This window comes from Melopsittacus undulatus, chromosome 2 (genome assembly GCF_012275295.1).
Source record: "Melopsittacus undulatus isolate bMelUnd1 chromosome 2, bMelUnd1.mat.Z, whole genome shotgun sequence".
Classification (NCBI taxonomy): Eukaryota; Metazoa; Chordata; class Aves; order Psittaciformes; family Psittaculidae; genus Melopsittacus; species Melopsittacus undulatus.
In genome coordinates, this window is record NC_047528.1 from 21,106,016 (window position 1) to 21,124,752 (window position 18,737).

Here is an 18,737-nt window from a genome sequence, read left to right on the forward strand (position 1 = left end):
TCCTGGCTGCCAAAGCCAGATAGCCAGGGCAATGGGGAATGGAGCAAGGATAAATGTAACCTTCAGCAATGCAAAAACAGGCAAGAAGCTCTAGGTTCTTTGCTCAAAGCTATTCCCTCTCCTTCAGTATTGATGTCTTCTGCCATGTCACCGTATACCTTCTTTGCAACACTGAGGAAGGGAGGCTGGCAGAGGTGATTTCCTTACACTTCTGGAACCTTTCTAGCCTGAACAAAAGACTTATTACTTCTGACATTGGATTCCTGTGTCTGATGAACCCCTGACTTCTCTAACTTGAATAAGTAGTTGAATTCATAGCAGAGCTGATTTCAGTTGGTGGTGTTGAAGTGTTGTCAGCAAGGAGTCATTCAGCACAGGATAGGAAGGTGACCAGGGAAACCAGAAATTAATAGTGCTTTCATATGGCTTTCATAGAAGAGTGTGAACAAAGAGAGCCATAACTGCAGAGGAAATACTGTAGTGTCTGTACAGAAAGGATTCATGCGTCCATTTACTCTCTAGTTCATTATATTTGCTTTCCACCCCCACCCCTCTTTACTGTAAGATAGTAACTTTTCATAAACCTCTTCATTTATATTCCACGTCTATTTCATTCACTCAGACAACTTGCAGTGACTTGGATAACATTTAGACAAAGAAAAAAGCCTGAATAAGATTGTAAGAACATTCTTTTCTTTCACAGACACTTAGAAGCAAGCCAACAAAAAATATGAGAAATACATGGTTAGTATCATCATATGGTCTTTATTTTGCTGGGCTACTAAATGACAGGGATCATAGAAGAAGACATTATATAAATCCTGTGTGAACATATGGCAGTTTTTTTCCCCTTCCACGATTGCAGGCTGAATCTATGCAATCGGGTTAACGAAATGAGCCTTGTCGTTTGAGGAGCAGCGCTTAATGACAGTTGTCAGTTATCACTAGGTACCATACTTGAGGGACATCTTGATACGTCTGTGACAGACAGATTAGATATTGTCTGGAGAGGCTTATGTGGCAGCTGTAAGAAAGCTCTAGCTGAGAGGAAATGAGGATTAAAAAAACAGAGCAAAGAAATCAGATACAGCTTTTCCAGCCCCTGGTCTCTGGTGCAGATGATCTTTCTGCTCAGGTATGAGCCATGTGTGTCTGAAGCTAATGGCTGAATGGGAGATGGCTCCTGTCATGGTTTAACTTCAGTCACCCAGAATCACAGCTTTGTTGTGCACAGATCTGAGCAGATGGAACCCTTTCTTCCTCCCGAATAGTTTGCAATTTAATAGGTTTACCTTTCCATTCTTTATACTCTTTTACACAAATGTAATCAGCACAGCTATGCCCGAGGCAGAAAGAGACTGAAATCATTTGGCACTTGTGATTTCTGTCACCAGCAGCAGGAGTTAGAGGAGGGATGCTGCTGCCCTATCCTTGTGCCTGATGGGGACTTGTTCTGCAGTGACGGAGGTCAGGGGCTGGTGCAGAACCCTGCTCCCACCACCAGGCTTCTGCTGCTAGAGACCCTGCAGGCAGCCCTGTGGCTCCTGGTGCAGGTGTGCCTGCCGGGATTGCCTCTCAAATAGTGCTTTGCCTCACTCATCCTTGTAAATTGGCCATGTGGAAACCAAAGAGATGCAGGGGTCAGCTCAGGAGTGTACACGCACACTGCTCTCACAAAGATGAGCTCTATATCCATGCATGACCAGAGACTGAGCCTGTCAACCAGAGAAAAGGCTTTTAATGCATTTCTTGTAATAGACACAAGGTCATTCAATGTCAGTACAGGCAGCAGGGGATGGGACTTGGAGACTGCTGCAGAAGTCCTTCATCTTTTTTCAGCCAAGGGTCAAACAAGACTGCAGAGAGAGAAAGACAAATGGGACATGAGCCCCAGAAGACCTGAAGCAGGAGGTCAGCAGAGGCTTGCTGAGGCAGCAGGTTGTAGCACACATAACACTGCTTACTTAAGGTTGAGCAGTTGAAACTGCAGTGATATGGGGCCCATAAAACTGCTCCCTGCTGCCTCACTGGGATGGTGATGATGATGAATGACACTGGGTCCACTCTGCAGGATGCCTGGCCTCAAGAACACCACCTGCTCCCTGCTCCAGGATATTGCTGGTATCTCCTAGCAAACAGGAGACCCCAGGAGGCTGCAGCCAGCATCTCCCACAGCAAAGCTGCTCCCCATGGACCAGCCCTCTGCTTACAACAGCTTTCTTGTCCTGTGAAGTCAAGATACTCCAGGGCGATTCACAAGGGACAACATGCCCAACTTAATGCTTTCAGTCTCGACCTACATGTCCAGAAAAGCAGATATGAAGAGACACACTCCAGAACATTGAAAATAATGTAAAAATAAAGTAAATAAGTGACCTAGAACTGTGGAGGAAGCAAGAGAAAATGTAAGGTTTGAAGTTAATTAGCCCTTGAACCGTCAGGCCCAATTACTGCCAGCAGGCTCTGACATTTCAAAGATTAATTAGGGAGTCAGCTGTCATGTCTCACAAAGGACCACCATCATGCCAGGGAAGAGCTACCTGCTCTCTGCACACCAAGTCATGAAATCCCACAATGTCAAATTATATCCAAAACCTAATTGAGGACCTTTGGTAAAAGCTTTCCAATTACTATATTCATTTTGAGGAATGCGGTGTATGTATAGGTTGAAATACAACTGGCTGCTTTGAGGGAAAGCTTTAACTCACTGGATGATGATTTTAAATACCTGTGGGTGCTACATAAAAGGCCTCTATATTCCTCTGCTTCTTTTGCAATACTCTTGTTGCATCAGTATAGATTATACTATAGTGCTGTACTGGGTATATGTCAATGTTTCAGTACATGTTTGCTCCTAAGCAGATATTACTATGTACCTGTCCCTGAAGTTAGCCTCCCAAACTGTCTTTGAGCAGCAGAAATGCAGCTTCCCAAATTCAAGTCAGCAGTGTGCCCCTGCAGCAGCAAAAGCAAGCCCTTTCCTGGGCTGGAACAGTGAGGGCATAGCTTGCAGAGCAGTGAATGGGTTCTTGCACTCTTCTACACAGTTCATGGGCTTTGTCCAGTTTTGGTGACCCAGATCAAAAGACACATTGGAAATGGGAGAGTGTTCCGTGGATGCTTACCATGATGCTTAACAAGTTGGAAAATCCAGTATAAGGCGCTGCTTCAAAAGGGAAGTCACACAACGTAATTTCCAGCAGCTCCTTCCAACCTGACCTTTCTAGGATGATATGATTTTCAACCCTTTGCTCTTCCCCAGGATAGACCAGCTCCCCGCAGAGATGGAGAGAGAAGTGATGCACTGAGATTTCTGCTCCTTGGTGCAGCTCTTTCTGCAGCAGTGAACAAGAATTGCACCTGTGAGTCTGTCCGTATAGTGCCATGAAAAACATTGCTGTAAGCACCTTAGCAAATAAAAACCCCTTCCTGCCTCACAACAGCTGGATCGTAAATGCCAATGTAGTGAATCATGGAAAGGGTCCTTCAGAAAAAGTGGAATAAAAACAAAAGAAAGGAAAAGGAAATGAAATCCTGATTTAGATACAAAATGGTTTCTGGCTTACAGCCATCTAGATATTTTTAGTATGTCCATCAATACAGTCTCTGTGTGCAGCAACTGACTGATCTGTGACTCTGTATTTGTGCTTCCATCTCTCCCCCAGTCACCAAAGTATCTTTGAAATAATAATTTGGTCATAACTAGTTTTATTTTCCTCCTTTTCTAAAGGTTGGACTTGACAATCTTTTCCAACCTAGCTGATTCAGCGATTCTATGATCATCAGGGGATACTTACTATTTGAAAGCTGAGCTGTGGAGAGGTGGGACCAACTTGCCTAGGAATGTGGTAAATGCTATGAGCAATGAGATAAAGCACTGGATGTGCCTGCTGACTGCAGCGGTTCAGAGTAGATGACCTTGAAAGGACCCTTCCAACCCAAACTATTCTATGATTCTTTTGGGAAGTGGTTATCTCTGTGGTCCTTTTGATGTCCGTTGGGAGGGGGCTTCCATGGCCATGGCATAGCTGTGCACAGCAGCCAGCCTCCTGCACAGGCACCTCAGCCTTATCACAGAGAGCTTATGGGCTGCTGCTGAGCATACTGCCTAACCCTTGCCACCAAGATAGAAGTCAATGATAAGCTATCTGATCTCATCCAGCTGAGGTACATACCTACAAGCCAGTGTAGCTGCTCTCCTACCTGCGATAAAATGACCTGTTATCACATTCATGCAGTTCCTGAAGCTGAGCTGGCCAAACCTTTGCAAGCCCACAAGGTACATCTGAAGGGCTTCACACAGCCAAGACCCCCCAGAGATGCTGGGGAACTCTGCATGTGTGTGCATGAGTGCACACACAGGTGTGCTGGGGTATCCTGACGCACCAGGGGACCCAGTGTCAGGAGCTCCTCCAGCTCCCCTGGATCAGGCTGGTCCTCCCTGATCTGGCATCTACCTGGAAAAAAGGTCCCTGATACTGTGCTGTAGGAACTTTTCCTTTCCATGAGTATCTTAACATAAAAAGGGATAAGCCAGCACAAGAGGTAGTTGCTCCCAATTCAAAGGCAAGGTCCTGAGGAGGTTAACACTAGGATGAGTCCTAGCCATATTCAGCCATCTCAGACTTAGGCAGCAAAACCAAAGCGACAAATATTCTTTTTAGTAGGTTCTGCCAGAGACCACTTCATCCCACCCCAAAATAGGCGGGACAATTTGCCCTCCCTCAGCTGTAACCAGAGCCTACACAACCATCTTCAGGGATGTCTGTGGCATTTGTGGGGCCTTGCCTGGTGCTGAGGGGATAACCCTGGCTCAGTGTTTACTTTCGCTAGGACTTGGACTTGTAAAAGCCTAGAAACAGAAGTGATGGATACTCTCTTCTCACTCTCCTCTCCAAGTGACCTATTCAAGGTCACACTGAGTTGGCAACCAGACCAGGAAATTATGTGTCCCAGCGGCAAGCCTTGTTTCTTCTCTCATGTTTTTCTACCATTTTAAACCTACCAGGAACAGATCAGCAAAAATCGAAATGAATGCCTGAGATTCCAAATGCTTTCTAATCTTCTGTACCATCAATAGTCATAAATACCCACTGGAGCCAACCTCAGGCTGGTTTTCCATTTCATTTTTCAAGATTTTTTTTTTAAAGCCAAGCAAAAAACTAATTCCTCTACAGACAATAGTTAATCATTAATGGTATGTGCAAAACATAACATACTTGACCCTTTGACATGGTGGAAGAAGCATGTAAATGGAGATAGCAGGATATGTTGGCTTATATGTCTCCCAGACAAATCTGCCTTACTGTGGGAAGCAAGGAATTGAAATCTTTATCACCTGAGCTTAGTAAGGATGTTGCATTTGAAAGAGGATAATTTGGTACTTTAAGGCTGCTAGCTTGTAGTCGCTTCAGTAACTCTGCCTAATAAATGCAAAGTCATTGGCGCTCTGTTCTTGATGGCCAGCATGTAGCAGGGAAGTGCCTAGTCACCCTCATTTTGCTGATTCACTGCCTTTGCTTTTGGAGGCACAGCTTGTCTTCCCTGGGCAGTGCTTTGCTCAGGCAAGGCTGGCGCAGCACAGGGTGAAATGCAGGAGCTGGCAGGCAAGCCCATGAGCAGCATCCAGCTCTGCCATCTCACAGGCACCCAGAGGTGCTGCATGAGAGGTGTGGTGCTGCTCCTCTTGGGCACCCAAGGCAGCTAGTACCCTCAGCTCCTCTGGTAGGAGGGTGTAAGGATGCTTGGCACACTGCACACCCAGCCCTTTATCTTCTGGGAATAAATAGGGCAGCATTCCTTCGTTAGGTTCTGCATGAGCTGACCATTCAGAGAAAATCGCGTTTTATAAACTGATTTGATGAATTTATTCATAAAGTGATTTGCAGCTCTGGCCCACCTGCACTTGGGGAAAAAATGTATTAAACAATAAGGAACGGAAAAGGAGAAGCTGCGCTCGATGTCGTGGCCAGGGCTGTGAGTGGCGATGCCACCTGCTGGCGACAGCAGCCGGGTCCCCTCCCTGCCTCCATCCAGCGCTCCCTGCCCCGCACACGCTCGGTTTCACTAACACGGTTTTTAACACGGAGGTGCGCGGACTGTGCCCTGGGTGGGTCGTGGGGGTGGGAGCTGAAGCGCAGCCGGCTGTATCATGGGTCATCCCGATAGGAATGACTAAACCCTTGGGAAGCAGAGATCCGTGTCATGGGGATTGAGGTAGGAAGGGGGGAATGCTAGGTGGGAGGATGCCCTCTCTGCTCAGAGGGCTCCACCGGCACTCTGGGGACCTGTTTCTAGTTTCTCCCTCTGTCACAGCCGCTCTATGAGCCCCTAACACACGGCTTCACTTCCATAGGAGCTGAGGTCTCTTCTGGTAATGCAGGAGCTCACAAGGAACAATACAAAATGAAACTCCAAAAGAAGCCCAGAAGCAGGGACTGGAAATTGTGATCCTCCTGCCTCGCCAGGTCTACTGCCTGCCCAGCAGCACGGCCAGGCTGTCTCAGCAGAGAGAGGCAATTTCAGCTGCCACACAGTCCCTTCCAGGCTTACGCCTTACAGGACATGTCTGAGCAGACGGGGAACGTCTTTGAGATGCTCCCAAGAGCTATAAAACCTCTTTTCCCAGCTACACCAGCCCTGCTGGGAAGAGAAGGGGATGCTGGAGTCCCTTCTGTCCCACAGACACGGTGGGCACACCTTCTCCTCCAGACACTCAGTAACCACTGGAACCACACAATGCACTTCTGGCCACCAGATCTTTTTGGCCAGAGGCAGCCATTGCTGTATAGGACTTCATGTACGTCTACCTGTGTATGACTTGCCCAAACCCACACATGGAGTCAGGGTCAGAGCTGAGACTGAATGTTCCCCTGCATGTTCTCTCATCTTGCCCTTGGAGGTCTTCGTTGCAACTCCCTCCCATATGCTTTGCTGAGATGATGTTGCTAAAATCAGGGAGGAGGTGGACAAGGTGGGCTTGGAGAGGCAAATACAGTAATTCCAGAGTTAGGGAAGGTTTGACTCTACCCAATTTGCAACACACCTTAGCACCTACAACCTTCCCAAAGACTCTGTGGTGCACTGTGAGCTGTAGCTGGTCAGGGAGGCACAGTGTGGCACAGTAAACACATTGAAGCTTCTTATTCAGAGCAAACAGTTCCGAAAAAAATATTAGATGGTAAAGTGCATACAGGAAATCTCCTCTATGCAAGCTGCCAGCAAGATTAGGAAGTCCCAAGAGGGTTATACAGGGGCCTTCATCTATGGTGGATGCTGAAAGTATCCTGGGTCATTCTTCCAGGCTTTTTGGAAACGATCCTCACTTTGAAGGGGTGCTTTGGGTTGAATCCACAGAGCTGCATGAAATCGAGGGAGGAAGAGAGTGGGGCAGCAGAACCAGGGGAGGAGACACCCTGTGCAGCTGGTGGCTGCATGGTCTCCCAGTGGGTTGCAAATCAGCTGCATGTAATGCAGGAAGCACAGAGCATCACCACAGGACAGGGGCATGGGATGGAGGGCAGGCACCCTCAGAGTGACTCCCACATTGCTGTGCTGGGTGCCTGAACACTCACAGCAGGATGGTGAGTGCCCCTGCCCACCACCCTGATGCTGTTCAGAAGGGTGTTGGGAGAGCTGAGTATCCTGAACTCCTGGAGCCCTGGGAGTTGAGTTCCTGGCTCTGCCCTCACCAGCACCCTCCTGGGACCAGGGTGGCAGAGGGGAAAGGCAAGAGAGCAGAAATGCCTTGTGCCCAAGCAGAGACTGGCTGATCTCAAAAGGAAGCATAAAAAAATAGTTTCTGTCTTAAAATATCCTTGAACAATTTCATACTGCCCTTTCTTAGGTGTATGGCTTTGATTAATGACAACAGGCTCCTGCCTGGCAGCTGGAATAGCTGCTCAAAACAGAGAGAGTGTGTCCGGCAGAAACAGTTTCCTCCAGGGCTGCTGGGCTATGGTCTGTGCACTCAATGAAGCAACCACTTCAGCTTTCCATGAAACACAGGCACCTCAGCTGGGACTTGTGCAAAGAGCTGTGCTGAGGGCTGGAGGGTAGACAGCCAGACTGCCCCAGCACAGTGTGTGCAGCTCTGGAGCTAGGAAGGCAGGTCAGCACCTTCAGAGACAGCTATCAGTATAGCTGCTGTTAATTTGGTGGAAGGATACCCTGCAAAGAGATAGAAAATGGGGGCAGGAGGGAGGCCACAAACCATTTAATTGCTTGCATAACTCAGCTGAGGAAGCTGCAAAGAAGAACTTGTCGTTCTTGGCCATTTGCTGTGTGCAGGACTGTGTTCAGCCAGGGAAAGAAGAAGTGAAAGGAAGAACCTCCCGCTTGGGAGGCATGGTGCTGCTAGAAGTCAAAGCTGAATTTGGTTGTAACCAGGCCAATAAGGTACACAGTATATAAAAGCCCTCAAGCAGCCCTGCCTAACTGTACACACGACAGGAATATGCAATGCCGAGGGGATCTCAGCTCATTGCCCAAGTTCCCTTCTAGCCCACACTCTGACCCTTGGCAAATCCCTTCACCTCTGTGCTTCATATTGGTCTGCTCAGATTTGAAAACCCCCAGGCTCTCCCCAAGCATTTGACATGGCTGCTGTCCCACTGATAAACTGGTGGTGAGGTCTTGTGCAGTGTCCATCAGCTCCAACTGAGAAAGGCAAGCCCCTTATAACCTCTCTGTCCTTGAACTTTTTTGGTTTGTACAGCTCTTTCTGTCAAGTAACTCGTCATTATGGCATCAGAGACCTGGAAAATCTGACTCTGGATTCAGGAGCCCCCAAAAACACAATCCCTCAAACCCTGATGACCCACTTCAGCATGTGTGGGAGGCCAGGCCCTGGTTTTTTTGCTAGAGGGAAGCTGGCTGTTGAAAAAAGACAGATCTCAGTTATTATTTAGCTCTCACTAATTTGGCTCCCCAGTATTTTATCAGTTACTCTCTCCATCATCCTCCCCTTAGTGTGTCTAATTGAATGTCTGAAAGGACTCTTGCTCCCTTTTGATTACTATTAACTCCCACTAACTACCCTCATCCCTCCCATCCTCTAACTGTTTCTGAGTTAATTTATAAGAAAACACAGTATTTCACTCAGCTGTGGTGGGTTGACCCTGGTTGGACGCCAGGTACTCACCAAAGTGCTCTATCACTGCCCTCCTCAGCTGGACGGGAGAGACAAAATTTAAGGAATGGCTCCTGGGTTGAGAAAGGAATAGGAAGAGATCCCCTGGCAATTACTTCCATGACTGCAAACAGACACAATCTGGGGAAATCAGTTTGATTTATTATCAATCAAATCAGAGTAAGGTAATGAGAAATAAAAGCCAAATCTTATAACACCTTCCCCCCATCCCTCCCTTCTTCCCAGGCTTAACTTTACTGCCAAGTTCTCTACCTCCTCCCGCAGGTGTAGGGAGACAGGGAATGGTGGCTGTGGACAGTTCAGCACATGTTGCCTCTGCTGTTTCTTCCTTCTCAGGGAAGGACTCCTCACACTCTGCTCCTGCTCCAGAGTGGGGTCCCTCCAGCAGTTTTCAGTCCTCCACAGTCTGCTCCGGTTTGGAGCCCCTCCATCAGTGCAGTCCTTAAGGAACAGACTGCGCCAGTGAGGGTCCCCCAGGGGGTCACAAGTCCTGCTGCAAACCTGCTCCAGTGTGGGCTCCACTCTCCACAGGGCCATAGGTCCTGCCAGGCACCTTCTCCAGCACAGTCTTCCCATAGGGTCACAGCCTCCTTCAGGCATTTCCCTGCTCCAGCATGGGATCCTCCATGGATGGGAATCTGCTCCACCATGGACCTCCATGCGCTGCAGGACACAGCTGCCTCACCATGGGCTGCACCACTGGCTGCAGGGGAATGAGTCTCAGCTCTGATGCCTGGAGCACCTGCTCCTCTCCTTCTGCACTGACCTTGTGTCTACAGAGCTGCTGCTCTCGCATGTTCTCATTCCTGCAGTTTCTATTGCACGTATTTTTCCCTCTTCTTAACTATGTCATCCCAGAGGCTCTAGCATTGTCACTGGTGGTCACAGCCTTGGCCAGTGGTGGGTCCTTCTTGGAGTTGGCTGACATTGGCTCTGTTGGATATAGGGGAAGCTTCCAGGAGCTTCTCACAAAAGCCACTCCTGTAGCTCCTGTGCTAGCAAACCCTTGCCATGTAAACCCAACACATCAGTTCATGAACATATCTAGTGGTTCTGTACATGGTCACTCTGGATGCAAATTAGGACTTTTACATCACTTTTTTGAACATGTTCGATCCTTGTTCAGGCCCTTGACTGTTGCTATAGGAATGATCCTGCCTCCCTCCCTCTTGGGCTGTACAATACTGGTGTGAGGGTAAGTGGACAGAAAATGCATTGGGCACTTCGTGGACTGGTGAAACATCTCTGCTGGTGCTCTTAAAAGGTATTAGCCAGCCTAACCCAGGCCTTGGTGTACTCACACTGGTTTGGAGGAGGATATGGAAGCTGTTTCCACTGGGCAGAGCCTGGTGGGCTCCAGCAGATGAGCTTCTGCAGCTCTGGTGGGATCTTTCCCAGCAAAGCCCTGCCTGTCTTGTAGCTGGCACTGCCATGTTCCCTGTCTGACAGAGCAGCCCTCAAAGGCCTAAACAAAACCCAGCACTGCTGTACAGTCAGAAAGAGCCCCAAACCCTGTCATGCAAACCAGGTGAAGGGTGCGGAAAACCCTGGTGTGTCCAACCTCCAACCTGGTATGACTCTCCTTTGTAACCCAGCAGTCACTCCATGGGTGTCAGTGAGGCTATCCCAGCTCTGAGCAACCCCTCATGAGTGGCAAGGGGAGATGGATATTTAGATTTCTCCAGAGAGAATAATTATCAGCAGCAATGGATATTGCTGAGCTAACATGGACATACCACTCTTGCTACTGATAACCAGGGAACAAATAGGGTCACTGCTATCCCCTCTGGCAGCTGTATCTGGGCCACCAGAAATCCTAGGGCCAGGGTTTGACTGCCGGCTACCAGACCTGTTCATAGCAGTTGTCAGGATAAAACCAGATTTACACAGAGGGAAGATGCTGTGGGTGGGCAGGGGTCTCCTCTCCCCAGAAGGCTGCTGGCCAGAAGGTGGCCACCAGCCCCAGACAGGGCTGCTATGGGGCACGGGATGGTCTCTGGGAGTGACCCATGCTGCATCATCCACTGCTGTTTCTCTGTGTCTCAGCTCCTCCAAGGGTTGCATGGCTCACTGGGGTTTGCCAGATGCAATGTCTCTGGTCACTGATTCTTCTGGGCCTTGTCCCCACTTGCTCCTCCTCGTTAATAAGACCAGCATGACTTCCAGCATCACAAACTGGCCAGCCCTGGCTGTACTACGTTATTTTCACCCATGAGACTGTCTTCTGATGTGACCGGGGTGCAGCTCCCAGGCCTAATCCTTCTGGTTTGTTGCCCCTCCATGATAAGGAAGTCAGTTGATTTTATTGTCTGATGGATGCTGCCGGCACCACCAGCGTCCAGGATCTAATTTCAGCCAGCTACTTATCTCAGGGATCCCTGCGGGCTGCCAGCCCCAGGACAATGGCTGATTGTCTGATGCTGTAAGCAGGCATTGCTCTGCACCACAATTCCTGCATTGGAGGGAACACTGTGATAATGCACTGGTCCCTGCCCAGCAGTGACCGCCACGTACCAGCATCTCCAGGCTTATGCTCACTGAAGGGTTCTCAGCCTCCACAACTGCCTCACAAGAGGCTTCACAAGACATCACACTCTGATGGTAAGAGACCTTCACTCTGCAATATGAGCTGTTGTGGAGACAGATTATAATTGTTTTTCTAATGACAGCATTTACCTTAAAAATCTTTTCCTCCTCTCTCAGGCATTTGCAGAGGGCAGTGACTGCTCCTCTTGGCTTTTCTTTGGGTATGCCACAGACTCCAAGTTTCTCCTTTCAACAGCTTCCATTTCCTTGGTCAACTGGTTCGGCCAGTACTGATTCTTCTTCGGGCACTTTGCTTTTCTAACTAACAATAATGTTTGTGTAGCATTAGAGCACTGCCTGGATCTGTGCAGGCACACATGCAGATTCTGTACAGTATTGCCTTCCTTGCTTGGTTTTCTCATGAGCAGAGACTCATAATCCTGTAACTTGATCATTATTATTGGCAAATAGGTCCCTGTGCAGTCTTTCAGGCGAGGTGCTTACAACCCAAAATATTTGTCTTTCCAGCACAAGTAAATAGACCTTCCTTCTTTTCCAAAGTATTTCGTTACACTTCTAAAAACAAGTCAAAATGGATTTTGTAGGCCTGGTTTGTCTCCTCCTGGAAATGTACCTGGCATTCTTACTTGAAGCATTTATCTTGGTATAAATACAGGTATGCTTATCTCTGGCTCTGGTGCCCTTTCCTCCCACTAGTTTAGTCACCCTAATTGTGATCATTTAGAGAAAGTGTTGAGGAATAGCTTAGATTTCTGGCAAGTCGCTTAAATCGCTGTGTCCATGGTATCCCATGAGGAACCAGATCAGCCTTGGACTGAGGGAGGGGGTTGCTGGCACCTGCAACACAGCCTGCTGGGAAGAAGCTACAGGATCAAGAACAGCAGCTGTTAATTTTAGCTCTAGGTATGGTTTCTCTAATGGAAACTCACTTTGACAACCTCATCAGCTGAGAAGGAGGCAAAATAACCTGCCTTTTGTACTGTAGGGATTGTATTTCTTTCATTACTAAAAGAAAACATGATTTCAGGTGAGAAGTGTCTTGGACTGTGTGGAATAACACTGGATGGAGATGGGAAAAGCTGATTGAGAGAATTATCCCAGCATAGACTCATAAGAATAGCAGGAAAGGAATCAGTGGCTGTGATTTCTTTTTTTCTGATTTTATTTTTGGTTTTGGGGTTTTTTTGATAGGTGTGATCTGCATTTCATCCCCAGTAGCTAAACTCGGAGGGAATTGTGTGAGACCTTTTCCATACCTTTCACAGTGGTGCCAAGTGAGTCCAGAACCATCAGTGATCACTGGGCCCAGGGCAGGAGATCTTCTGGGGGTGAAGATGGAACAGACAGACACCCTTCCCAGGACATGCTCAGCAAGCCAAAGAAAGCAGCTCAGCTGTCACCTTTCCTAACCAAGGTGTTTGTGGGGCTGTGGATCTGAAGTTTGGGGACTCAAATTCAGTAATGTGAGGGGATGGTTTCTTACATTTAGCCAAAGTATCTGTTTCAGGACATCATGCAGGAATGCAGTTTTGAATTTGGAGTTGTAGTCAAGACTGGTTTTGCTGCAATACTTGCGGAATGCTGCATCTGTAATTTTTCACATTTGGGCAAGTTCTACAATGCTGTAAATCTGTATCACCCCACTGAGTCTTTGCTCAACTCAACATCCTTTAAGGTCACCAGGTTTGGTGCTGAGCTCTCCTGCAAGGCCTGGGCACCTTGACCCCTCTCAGCTTCAGCATCTGAGAATAGAGCAGTGTGCAGAATCATCCCTCCTCAGTAAGCCATCCTGTGTCTGTCCATGGTCAGCACATTAAAATGGGTACAGGGAGGGCACTGGCTCACTGGCCAGGCACTGATCCTGGCTGCACAAAGAACCCAGATGTTCAGCTGAGGCTAAAAGTAAGCTTTCACATACTAAAAGGACCAAACCCCAGTCCTAGAAGTCACACTTAAAAATCAGGACTATGTATTTTAACCCAAGTTCATTTGCTGTGGCCACCCGAGGCTGTATAGGAATCATAGGGACTGTCAAACAGTGGACATGAAGCCTAAGGAAAAAGAAATGTGATAAAAAACTAGACCTAGCTGCCCTCTTCTAACTTAGGTTGTCACCCCAATAACTCCAATGCAGAGCTGTTGGTCCACTGGTATTTTAACCAGGGGGTCCCATGAGGACATTACACTTACTGATACACATAATATACACCCCAGCCAGGAATGCAGGCAGCATAGTCAGGAGCACTCGAAAATGAAGTGCTTCTTAATGTGTTTTCCTGTTTAAACAAAACCATGTACTCACTAAACACAGCTAAGGAAAGAGGCAACAGCCCTTGGCAAGCAAGCCTACCTGCAGCACTCTCTCAGCAAGTGTTTGCTCAGTGGGTTTGAAAAGTGTACTGAGCCTATTGACATTGTAATGCTGTGTTCATTCTGTGTCCTGCAAAGCAAGAGGGAGGGCTGGCCATCTAATCTCTGCCTGGCCCCAGAGGGCCTCTAACCCGGGACATTGTCACTGCTTTGCAAAATAGCTGGTACTCGGAGGAACTGGATTGATTTCCAGGCAATTTAGAATGAAATTAAGCTCTGCCACCAATCAAAGATCTAATCACAAAGCAAACCTAGGCAAAAGCACTCAGGAGGACACAAGGACCTTGTGTGACAGCTCACCAGCCCTGCCTGGTTGCAGAGAGACATCACTACCTGACAGAGACACTGTCATTAACACACAGCCCCCAAAACAGCATCTGGATGTCTGTCTGCCCGCCTGAGGCAGGACAGACACTCCTTCCCTTCCTGCATGGTTTAAGAGTCCCCTCCAGCACATTAATGTCTTCCTTCTTTTGGGACAGATCTAAGTAAAGGCAGGATTGCCAACTGCCAACATCCAGCCATTTCCTTCCCATCATGAAGCTGAGAGAAAATCCTGCTGCTTGATAAAAACCTCATGTACATGGCATTCTCTTTATTTTGCTTTCTGGTTGTAGTGCAGATCCCACCCCTCTCTTGAAACCAAGAAGCCAAAAGCTGGGGAGAAACTGAGATGCTTGGCTGGCCTCTGGGCAAGGGACCTGTGTGGAGGCCAGAGCCAGACCAAGCTCACTGGCTCACCTTCTGAGCTCTAACACACTGTGCCAACACACTGGCTTTTCCAATGTGTCAGTACAGAACTCCAGATTTCTTTAGACACAGGCAGCCGGGGAGCCCTCCATCCTCTTGCTGCATTGTGCATGTCCTCCCTGCCCTGCCCCAACACCCAGGCAGGAACCTAGGGTGAAAAGCCTGGAGAAGAGATGGTGCTGGGTTTGCTCCTCGAAGGCAGAGAAAACAGGCAGTGGCCATAAGGGAGGACATACACCCTGAGGACAGCACTGTGATATCTGAGCTGTAGCATGTCAGTGTGGTTGCTCTGTCTCTCCTCCATTCTAAGGGGGAATAAAATGCCTCACCTCCCCTGGACACTGCTTCGTGTCGCATGATGGCCAGCGGCCGATGCTCACCAAAATCTTCATCCTGCTGGAAAACGTAGAGGCTCTAAAACTACAGCAGTTAGAATTCTTTCACAGGGTTTTTGGAGCCAGATCTTCAGGACTTACAGTTTCAAGCTTCCTTCCCCCACCCTAGGAGACAAAGAAGAAGCTGGAATGAAAAATTGCAGTGCTGCTAAAACTGCACCACTGCAGCATCTTGGTCCTTAACAAAAGCTTCAGACACTGGAATTCAAGTTGAAATAATTCAGATGGATGATATTGTATTAAAAGCACTAAATACATTTTCACTCTTATTATTCTGTTACTCTCTGTGTGACCGTGCTTGCGATGACAAATCCTGACACTTAGATAAGGAACCAGCCTTTGAAGCCAGAGCTTCAACTACATTTTAGTGTTTTTCCCTTTGGAGGGAGCTCCGCCTGTTTGGTTTGCCCCTTCCCACATTAAAAAGAAATATTCTCAAAGCAGGAAAGCTCTGCTTTTCTCTCAGTTCTCTTTCAATTGCAGCTTGTTTTAGCTCCATGCCTCTTTATGCCATCCAAAGCATCACCCGCAATTCAAAGAACAGAGGAAGAGAAATCCATTCAATTAAATATTACACAAAATAGAAAGCCCTTTGGAAGGCAGATGTCAGAGCTGGGCAGCGTTCTCACCCTCTGGCTCTTGGGACTGGTTTAACCTTAAGGATTATTAACAGAAAATTCATTTCCTGTTCTTACAAAGATTTCATCTGCAATTTGTTAAAGGTTGGGTGGAGGGTTCTGTTCTGAAAATGTTTTCTCTTGTCTTTGTACACTGAGAAATTCCTATTCTATCTCCTGAGAGAAAGCAATACCTCTATTAAAAGATAAGCAGTGGTGCTTATGGAATCCCACCATGCACCAGGGTGGAGAGACCCCTTCTCTGGGTCCTGTTTTTCATCTAGCGTGAGGACACCCTGGACACTCTGGAGCACATGATTTGTGCTAAACCTGGTAAAAGGGCTGTTTGAGGGATCAGCAGCTCCAAAGCTGCCTCTTTCACTGCAGAGCAAATTAAATTCAGTGTCAGCCCCAGGTCTCCTTCCCTCAAGGGAAGCCCCAGCTTTTATGTCATGCCTCAGACTTGCAGCGCTTTACTGTAAAACTTAGCAAGCTTATCTAGGTTGGTTTCCTTCCTGTTTTTCCCAGGCTTTATTCATCTCAGTCTTCACCATATCCCAGAAGAGTCTGTTTTGAGCAAAAATGCTGCAATACAATATGTACACACACAACCACCTTTTGTTCTTCCATTAGGTCTCCTCAAAATCATGCGCATTTAGCAAAGGGAGGTAAGAAAAGTTTCACTGTGAGTTAATGTAGTAGAGATTTCAGTGGGATTTGAGCAGGGGGTGGTTGGTGTGTGGCCATGGTTCTGATGGCATTAGGGTAACCACTGAAAGGGGGGGAAGAGGAACCTGCACATCTCCAGACAAACAGGTAAGCATCATCTGGTGTGCAAAGGGCAGGGTGAAAGGGTGTAAACCCTGGGCACTGTCATGGCCACCACAGCAGAGGTGGGAGCATGCAGGGGCTCAGGGGTGAGCATCACCTCACACTGAGCTCGTGGCTCCATTTGTGATGCAGTGCACGAGAAGTTTATAAATATATTTCCAGGGAGGATCTGTCTGAAGGGTTATCACAGACAATTTCCCTAATTAGGGGAAGTTCATTTGAACATGGAGATGTGCCAGAGCTAATCTCTGTGTCCAGTTACCACTCTGCCTGGGAAATACCGGTGTGTGTGGCCTTGAATGCTGACACAAACTGAGCAGCCATCTGTCACAGACCCATACTGGCCAGACATGGAGGTCGGAGAGGAGGGGAGAAGGTGCAAGGAACAGGGTAACACTCTCCCATCCTTTGGTTCCAAGCACACAGATACTTATATGGAAACACCCACCCACTTCCCAGAAAAATGAAAATATAAGGGGACTGAGCTGCTTTCCTGGCTCTAAACCATCACTGAAATGAGAAAAATGAAGGCTGCAGCATTGCTCCAGCTCCTTGTGCTGGAGGAGGACATGGGAGAACTGAACCAGGCTCCCATGCACTGGGTGAGGAGGAGGAAGGCTGGGGCCAAAGAGATGGATGTCTTTACCACCAGCAGCTTTTCCTGTCCGAAACACCTGACCTCCAATGGAAATACTGAATTGATTCAGGATACTGAGAAAGTGCTGGTTAGTGGTGGAAGCAAGCAGCTTGGGTGAGGCTGATGGAGAAGAACCTTTAATTCCAGGCAGCTGAAAGGCCTCCCACAAAAGCCAAAGATGCAGTATGTAGGAAGCCAGAAACAATTACAGAGACAGGGGCTGCAGGTAAAGACATGAAATACCACCAGCTCTCAGATGTCACGGCTACAGAACATTCTCTTCTCACAAATCAATAAAAAAGATGCAGAGAAAAAGAAAACAAAAGAGTAAAAATACCACATTCTTTCGTGAATACTTTCTGAAGCATCAGCTCTTGGCTGTATTACTCAATACCAGCCCTCTCCGAACTGGCTCCCCTTCCATTCACTTCCAATCAGTAGCTATTGACCCAAGCTTCATTTCCTGTTATTTCATGTTGTTTTTATTGCAACAGCATGAGGCGGCAGGATTGCCATTGTGCTGTGCACCATTGCACAGACACTGACCACGACTGCTGTGCAGACAGGAAGTCTGGGAAAGGACAAGAAGCTGACACCAAGCTTCTCCATGACGACCATTCCGCATTTTTGCTTCCCCAGCCAGGGCAAACCTTTATTTTGCTTCCACATCCGCATTGCTTCTACTGAGAGCCTGTAAAACCTTTAAAGCTTTCAAAAGCCTTTGCGCTTCACATTTGAGAGCTATATGTCTATAAGGAAGTGTGGGTGTAGGCACGTACCTTGAGGAACCCCTAAACTAAAGCTACATGCTGAGTAAGCACTTCTCTCCATCGCCCCCGGCCTGGTCCTCCTCCCCAGGGGCTGACTCTGCACACAGCATGGCAATGCACATCACCCTCTGCAGGCTCAAGAGCACGTTTCCACTGTGCACACTTTGCAGCAAGAGCAACCAGGATGTTTCAGAGATGCTGAATCCTCTTGGTGCGTGAGGAAAAAATTAGCAGCTCAGGTTACAAGACTTCATGGGCAAAGTGAGACCCAGCTTACGTACAAGGAGGCCATAAGGGACCTCTGTGGCCTGGAGCAGCCAAGTTGCATCAGGAATCTCCAGTGTTCACTGCCTCACTGATCCACCATCTCTGAGACTCTACAACACTGCATCCCCAGGCATTGTGTGCCCTGCCCAGCTATTCTAAGGGAAACCCTCACCCTAAAAGCACTGGCCAGGCACTGTGGCCACAGACACCTTCTGTAGCTTCACCAAGAGCAAACCATGTCTGACTAACATGGTGGTCTTCTGATGGAGTGGCTGCATCAGTGGTCAAGGGAAGAGCTATAGATGTCATCTACCTAGAGCTTTGTAAGACCTTTGATACAGTCCCCCACAACATTCTTTGCACTGTATTGGAAAGATACAGGTTTGATGAATTGACTGTTAA